Genomic DNA, 9,244 nt, shown 5'->3' on the forward strand with positions numbered 1-9,244 from the left:
TTGGGTGGTGAGCACACTCTTTGCTTCCGCAGAATAAAGTTGCCTGGTCAACCACCCTACAAGTCAGGATTTCAGCTTTCTTCAAAGAAGAAAAGCAACTCTTCCGATTTTCAAAATTTTATTTTTAAAAATCACTTTCACCCACAAATTTAAGTCTGGGAAAAAAAACTGCATAAATATGTGCAGCAGAGCAAATTCATTTTTAAAAAGAACATTATTTAAAAGGTAAAACAGAACATCCATAGACATCTTCCAAGAGACAGTGCAGTCTTCAGATGACTGGAGTTCCAGGGTTGGTAGAGTGCACACCACCGGAATCGACAGCTTAATTCCTCCAATTCACATCAAGCAATAAAAATTAGACAGTGCAAGGGAAAAACTGGTCCTGTAATGAAGCAAAAGACATAGACAGTGGCACTGACAGGAAACTATTACAAAAGTCCCTGAAATATTTCATTGTGTCTCAACCAGGAAGGAGGGCATGGACTATCATGACTCAAGTAGAACCGATGTACTCACTACTTGTATACACTTGTTATTGATTAATAAACTTAAGTTTTACATAACAGTAACTCACATCTTAAGATGGTTACCAGATACCTGAAATAAAAATTAACAAGGTCTGTCCCTTCTGGGATGCTAAAGTTCAAGGGCTCTAGGTCATTTGAACAATTCTTAGGAGCTCCTTCCAATTCAAGAAGGGTTCTCTCTTGCACACATTTATTTAGTCCTTACAAAGCAAAATGGAGATGTTAGAACTAACACATACTATCCTTATAGCAACTCTTGTCAATTCCCAGTTCCTTTATTCATGTTAGGGTCAAAGTTTTATTCTGTGGTTGGTTTGAGAGCAACCTGAATAGTCATTGAAGCCTCTTCAAAAATGGACATTTTTATCTGAAAGAATAATGAGAAACAGGCCTGCTGTGGTGGCACACGCCTATAATCCCAGCGGCTCGATCAAGAGGCTGAGGCAGGAAGATTATGTGTTCAAAGTGAGCCTCAGAAAAAAAAAAGAAACCAAGGCACTAAGCAATTCAGTGAGATCCTGTCTCTAAATAAAATACAAAATAGGGCTGGGGATGTGGCTCAGTGGTTTAGTGCCCCTGAGTTCAATCCCTGGTATCCCCCCTAAAAATAAGAAGAAACACATGACAAATTATATTCCTGATCATCAGAAATGCATGGTTATAACAAACCTAAACTGAAGTCACATGGGTACACATATGTACACATGTACACATGAAGTACATGGTACACAATATGCCACTTTGAACCCTTACCTTTTTTTTAATAAGTACATTTGAAAACATTTACAGTACTAAGTCAAAATTCCTACCCACCTGATATTCCTGGAAGGATCCCCAAATTTTCCACTTGAGATGATGTTGACTCTCTGGTTTCCACTGGCCCTTGGGTTGCTTCCCCAGAGGCACTACTATTAGTTTCTACCCGTTTTTCTAGAAGGGAGAATGGAAGCTTTCTGTAAAGGAAGGGGGAAGAGGGTACATGGAAATGAGGCCAATGCAAATATTACTATTTTTATCATGGCTGGGAATATAAGGATAGAAACTAAATACTACTTTTTGGATAGAAGAGGGGGGCAGAAAGACAAATCAAGTAGTTTAATATAAAAATAGAAATTAGGTATTGCACAGATATTCAAGGAGAAGTTTCTAATAGAATGTGACTGGGACTTCCGATTACCCCCAGAATTACTTACGATAATCCACAGCTAAAACCAAAGCAGTCGCCAAAGCCAGCCACACTTTAAAAGCTGCTGATCCTGCTGCTACTACAACCAGCCCACCCTGTATGTGTAGAAAATGAATGTAGACACAGTGTTGTGTTCCTGGCCTGGCAGGTGAGGAGGATACTGAAGCACATCTCTTTTTAATGAGGCCAAGTAAAGATGCGTCAAATGAAGCCTTAAATACTGACAGTACCCACCCTGGAGACTGACATCTGACTTCCTGTATTGCTGTCTGCTTATCCAATGTGGACTAGTATATATATTTCATATGGTATAAACAAAAACAAGTTTGTGGAAAGAGTAGTAAAAGGAGAACATACTCTCAAACACCTGGTAGAAGATTTTCCTCACAATAAATACCCGAATTTGAGCTATTTCTCCATTATGTCTACCAACATACTTATTATAATGTTATTTATCACTTGTACCCAGTCCCCTCCAAAATAAGAGGCTCAATGATCAATAACTAAGTTAGGAACTGGCAGATGGGAGATGCTATCAAAAGTGACATTTGGCTGGCGCTGGTTAAGCCTTATCTAGACTGTCCCATCCAAATATACCCAATGAGCATCTCTATGTCTTATAATGGCCCTTAACCCAAGTGTTCATAATTTTAACTGCATTTAGGGTTCATAGTGCACATTTAACTAGGATGATAATACCAGGTTGATGGTATTCATCCCTCTACTCTTTCCTCCTTTTACCCTACTTGGCATGAGATGATGAAGAAAAGCAGGAGAGAAAGTATTCATAGATTATGTGGCATCCTCTGCCTCACCCATCATTTGTACCTGGAGAGGGCAATTGTGAAGGAGGATAACATTAAATTTGATATGACATTGAATTTTTCGTTGTCTTAATTTCACTTCTAATGGGTGGAAAGACCAGAAATGTTGTGAAGGTATGAGGGAAGGTTTCACATAACAGAGCTGAGCTCGATTGCTGTAAAATGAATACAACCACTTAATTATCGTGTCTTCACGGATCTCAGATTATTCAAACAATCGTTTAGATCTAAAACTTCAGCTGACCCATAATTGGTGTCAACAACCCAAACAAGGACAAGCTGAATGGCTGCTCTTCAGCACCTTAGGTATTGGGTTTCATTCTCTCATTTCAGAAAAGTTTCTCAAGTAAGGAGAGACCATTTCATCATTAACAAGTCTTGATTTTTATAACTAAAGGTAAAGACTCTTTTTTTTTCCATGTTGCTCTTTTTTTTATTTTTTTATTATTATGTTTTTTTTAATTGGTTGTTCACAACATTACAAAGCTCTTGACATATCATATTTCATACATTAGATTGAAGTGGGTTATGAACTCCCAATAAGGTAAAGACTCTTGATTTTTATACATCAGAGGTTCACTGAGCTCTCCTTTTGAAAAATTTAGGAGAAAAACTATAATTTTTAACTTCTTAGGCCTTCCTTCTCTATGGGACAATCAATGACAGAGGGATAGTATGTTCACAAAATAATTTCATTGTTCTTATTTAACCTTAGGAATGGTAGATGTAGAAAAGGAATGCTTTGCAAAGAGAAGAGAAGTTACTAAAACACTTCTGATATATTCTCTTTGCTGACTCTACTATTCCAATCTAATATGCCAAAGAAGTCTTTACTAAGGGATAGAACAAAATTTGGTGCAGGTGTGTGCAAGAGATGGCAGGGTAACTAAGACTCTGAACTCATCGTTTTCGTATCAATCTTTTATCAAGTGCCATAATGATACAATGAAAATACAGCATCCAACCCACTTATCTGAGGATTATCAGCATCTTCTTATTCTATACATACACACGTATAGAATTGATGGCAAAGTTGAAAATACAGATTCTAGAAATAAAAAAAGAACTGGCTTCTTGATCAAAATTCCTGTCAGTTACCAGTGAAGCCTAAATTAGTAGGTTCATTTTTAAATTAACAAAATACATTTAAAGGGTTGATTTGACATATAAATATGCATACTAGACATTTATTGTGTCTACTAACATGACTGAACAGAACCCAGTAAATCAGACAATCTCAGGGCTGTATCTCAGCATATTTTCTAACATCTCTCTCTTGTCAGAAACACGTAGCAGCCAAAAAAAAAAAAAAAAGTTAGATAACAATCTCCACGGAAAGCTAGACTTACCTTTCAACAACGCAGGATACTGGCATGTAACCTCCGATATTTATAGTCAGTGGCTCATATGTGATGAAACTTTCAATGAGAATGCCCCACAGGCTTTCCTGAAGGAGGGGGATACAGTTAAGTCTGACAGTTCAAGTTAGAAAAATTGACAAATTGTCATTTTACATTAAGAAGGAGGACAACAGAACTAAGTGATAAAATGTGAATGTTTAGAATAGATCTCAGCAGTAGTTCCTGATGTGGTGTCAAGGACTTTATAGATGGCTTGGTGGCCACCATATTTATTTAGAATAGAGGTCTAGTTTTGGAAGAACTAGATTATAGGACCAGCTTTGCAACTTATTCTGAGCCTGAACTTTAACTATTCAATAATTTCAAAGATTCTCTACTGGTAAAATAGAGATAATTATAAGTCAGGGGTCAGCAAACTTTCTAAAACTGGCCAGAGAATATTTTAGTCTTTGCCCTGTACTATCTCTCTTGAAAACAGTTCTGACATGGTGGCATGATAGCTGTTAAAGAGTGCTGAGATGAATGTGTCTTTCAATGAGACTTACTTTAAGAACATAAATAGCTCGCTAGAGTTGACCCAGTGGCCATAAATACCAACTCTAGATATGAGTTGGTATTTATGGCCACTGTAAATGAGAAAATATATAGTACATGCAACATAATATTTCTAGAGAAAAAAAAACAAAGCTATGTACAGGCGTGCTGACATAGTAGATTTACAGAAAGGGCAAGCCAATAAGTGTGTATCTCATACATGATAATTTAAAATATTCAGATTATACGAGGTATAAGCCAAGATTAAATGGAGATCATCTTTCTGTTCCATGCAATTAGCCATAGCCAAAATTTGGCTATATTTCAACTTTAAGCATATACATTGAACATGCTGGATGTCTGGTATTCAAGAATTCTTGCTAGTACCTCAGATTGTTGAGGTTCAAACACCACTTTGGGCATTTTCTCTTTATCTGACAATAAGGAATAACTAGGCTTAAGCTTTTTAACATATAAAGTGACTGTAGCAAGTATTTATAGGGTAGAATTTCATACAGGACCATATTACACATAAGAGATGCTCCATCTACCCTGACATGAGCACAAGTGAGTCTGTGTGCCCAAGTTTTACTTAGCACACGTGCAGGCCTTGTCACATGCTGGGCCTTGTTCTAGGCATCAGCAGAATCAGCAGTGAACAAAGGTGTGGGTCGCCAAACTGAAGCCAGAAGTAGAATTAGTCCAGATAAACCACATATAGTGTAAGTGAGGCCGACGTGGTCCCAAAAGAGGAAAACCACCCTGCCATTGTCAAATGCAGCAAGAATATAACATAAAGCAGAATCAGTATAAGTGTCAGATTTTAATGAATGAAGAGCTACCCCATTCAAATCCCAACTCAGATCCCACCTGCTCCATTTTCTGTGTGACACTGGGACAATTACTGGTTCACTTGGTCCCTTGATATGATATTTAACCAGAGGATAATATTTAGCCAAGAATGCTACTGTGGAGATTAGATAAGTAAAGTATCTTACATGTGACAACCACTATTTATGACATAAATAAAATAGGAACTGAAGGTCATGATAATCAAAGGACAGTAGCCTCTAAAATGCTTATTAGCATGATGGACACATAATTATTTAGGAAGTGTTATTCTTCCAGTTTTCTTTTTGAGCTAGTGCACACTCTCTCCCTGTCTCAACTTGATCCATTTTATTCAAGCCAATTATTAGAATTCCAAGTATTTTAGTTTCATGAAAGAGGATTAAATTCTCTTATTTATACAGCAGCTATATAACTCGTTTCCCCTATTCTAGTTCAATATTTAGATCAACAACAACAAATGAGTGAGGGATTGTGGTGCTATGCCAAAATAAAATATTTTCTGCAAGTTCAACTTTACCCCGCAAAACATAGAATCTCCATCAGGCAAGGGAGAGAATGTTGGAGAAATGGAAGTTTAAAAAACAAAATCATGGCTTTTAAATCCCCACATCATATCTGATAGTTCTTCATATGAAAATCATCAAAAAACTTAAGACAGAGTAGTCAATATAGAAGGTATAAAACCCACTGACAGTTAAAAAATAGTTGCACAACGCTAATAGTAGAACTTTAACCCAGAAAAAATAAAAGTCTTTTATTAAAATAACAAGTACTCTTACAGATTTCTCGATGCCACAGGAGGTGACAGAATACAAGAATTCGAAGTAGTCATTCACCATTCTGCTTACGGGACAGTCAGTTCCTAGGAACAACTCGGAAGACTGGGGTAGCATGTTATCCAGAAAAGGTGTCTGTCTAATTCTGACCCTGAGCCAGAATTCAGAACAATCCACAGCAACTTATGGGAGAAACAGAGACGAGACGTCAGAAAATACAAAATTTTCAACCCCAGAGACCACCAGAATGCCCAGCCCCAGAGTGAAAAAGCCTTCTATTTCTGTTTTTCTACTGTGAGATGTTGCTTCAATATCCAGGTCTGAATGTGGATGGAACCATAGGAGCTACCTCCTGGGAACCGGCAAAGGACTTCAGGAATGTTCAAGGATTTCTTGATATTGTCAATCAGAAAATTTGTCTCTTATCTGGTAACAAAAGATGGTTTCTTCCCTCCAATAGAAAACTTGGTTCTCCACTATGTACATATTGCCCAGAGAGACACCAATGAACAATCACCTTTTCATCAGAAATGACATCCTTTTGAGAGCATTTCCAGCAGTAAATGTGAAATAATTTAAGATTACTTTTTATATTATTCGCTTCTCCCTACCCAATGGGACTTTTGAAATGTACCAGTTACTTTCGTTTCCTACAGTCCCAAAACTTTAGGTTTCACTAAGAAAACTCTGTAATAATTTCAATTTTTTTTTTGCAACAGAGCACATACTCTGAATCCATGGTTCTCCACGTTTCATCCCTGAACAAACAAACAACCTCACCTAGGAACTTCTTAGAAATACAAATAATTAAGTACTCCCAGGCCTACTGTGTCAGACACCGAGTTTGACACCTGCTAACTTGTGTTCTGCGTGGGACGTGCCATTTGACAACCACTACTTTAAAGGATGCTGTAATACCTATTTTATCATAACCCTGTATCGCATCATGTGTTCACAAATACACGGATATTTAGATGGCAATAGTCTTTCTTACAGACATTGTTCTCTCTTCTTTCCTGTTATTTGGCCCTGTCTGGAGTTTCTGCTGACCATAAAGCAACTGTTGGCTTTTTCTATGTAGACATCCCCAGGCCTCCAGACAAATTAATTTTTGTGGTGTGCTTCTGGTGAGAGGCTCAAGTGAGATCCAAAGAAAAAGAAGAGAAATTGGAGAGTGACACAGATCACTTCAAAGGGAAGAAAAGTGAGGCAGGAACTGGAAGAGGAAACACAGGATCAAGGAGCCAGAGTAGTGTCACAGATGTCCACACAAACGTGTGGATCTTAACACAGAAATGTTGAGCTTTCACTAGGGCACAAGAATGCTAAAAGCTGAGGCAATTCAAAGCTTGCACGTTGGTGACAATGAGGTTATAGGTCAGATCTCCCACAGGTCATTCAGAAGTCGCCCAACTTTCACATAGAAAAGGGCCAACCACAGAAAACATGGATCTAACCAGGCCCGGCAGCACACTCCTGTCATCCCAGCTACTTGGAAGGCTGAGGCAGGAGGATTTCAAGTTTGAGGCCAGCCTTAGTAACTTAGCAAGAACCTGCCTCAGAATAAAACAGGACCAGCAATGTGCCTCAGTGGTAGAGTGCTTACCAACCAGAGACAAGGCCCTGGGTTCCATCCCCAGTGCCACAAAAAAAATATAAATAAATAAAAATAGCCACTTGGTGGGCTGGGGATGTGGCTCAAGCGGTAGCGCGCTCACCTGGCATGCGCGTGCAGCCAGCACGCATACGATCCTCAGCACCACATACCAACAAAGATGTTGTGTCCGCCGAGAACTAAAAAATAAATATTAAAAATTCTCTTTCTCTCTCTCTCTCCTCTCTCACTCTCTCTTTAAAAAAAAATAGCCACTTGGAACAATGCATTGAATACTTTGATTTAAAAATTTTGTTTAGACTCAGATTATTTAAGCAAGTTAATGTCAGCATGACATTCTATGTAAATGTAAGCTCGGAGAGAAGTAATTGACCCTGACATGCAATTAACTGCTCTGTCTAAATTTCATACCTTGTGGCCAGATACAGGAGGACCTCAGCAACCTCCTTTCCTAGATACCTGGCCAGCTCTCCCCACTTATCAATTCACTAAAAGTATTTCAGCCTAGATAAGGGGACAAGCATCTCCAAGAAAAAGAAAATAAAAACTTTAAGGATGTTTCCAACAAAAACAAAGAAAACCAGCATGGAGAAAACTACCTGGCAGCCCTGAGATGTTAGCGGAATGCATCAGAATTTAGTAAAAACGCAAAGTCAAAAATACCTAACAGAGCATCCCATTGTTTGAATTGAATCTGCCACCCTCCAGAATTCCCACTTTTTCTTACACTCAACGCCATGAATCGACACAAAAAGCAGGAGGAGCCCTCCTAGCACGCCAAAGACCTTCATCCCTTCAGATTTCAAAGCAAGGTATCGAAGAAAACAGGAGATTGGAAGGGGAGGACCTGCACAGGTGTTTATAAATCTCTGAGCTCCTCAGCTGTCATGATTTACCATTCTGGTAAATTCTGAGAAACCCTCAGTACACAGCCAGCATTCCTCCTCACAGCTGAAGTCATTATCATCATCATTTAGAAAAATTAGAGGGGAAATGTGAAAAAAAAAAGTGGTCTAGACAGCAAGTCCCCCACGCCATGTCTTCCGTGAGCTTACAATGGTGCCTGGTATATGTGTGAACATTTGTCTGTTGGAATATCGTCGGGTGCAGGGCAGGCTGAACTAAGCTGTCTGCAGGGGAGGCTGAACCAATGTTAGCTGCAGGATAACCCGGCAGTCAAATCCCCCTCTGTCTGGTCCTTTATCACCTGTTTGGGTCAAGTCTGAACATTCAACCCCACTCAAAGCTGAACACTTGACCCCCACCCATCTGGTGCAACGGAAACTCACATCTGACCCCTGCCCATTTGCCTGAAGGCAGAAGATGACACCCTTAGCAATTACTGTATGATCCATCACTGTACGCCAACGGGCAGCTTGCAGACCCAAAGACCCCATTAGATTTTGGCTATAAAAGCTCCCTTCTGCCAGGCCCCCCTCTCTCTCTCTCTCTCTCTCTCTCTCTCTCTCTCTCTCTCTCTCTCTCTCTCCTCCTCCTCCTCCTCCTCCTCCTCCTCCTCCTCCTCCTCCTCCTCCACCTCTTTCTCACTGCTACAATAAAGATCTC

This window comes from Ictidomys tridecemlineatus, chromosome 4 (genome assembly GCF_052094955.1).
Source record: "Ictidomys tridecemlineatus isolate mIctTri1 chromosome 4, mIctTri1.hap1, whole genome shotgun sequence".
NCBI classification, from domain to species: domain Eukaryota; kingdom Metazoa; phylum Chordata; class Mammalia; order Rodentia; family Sciuridae; genus Ictidomys; species Ictidomys tridecemlineatus.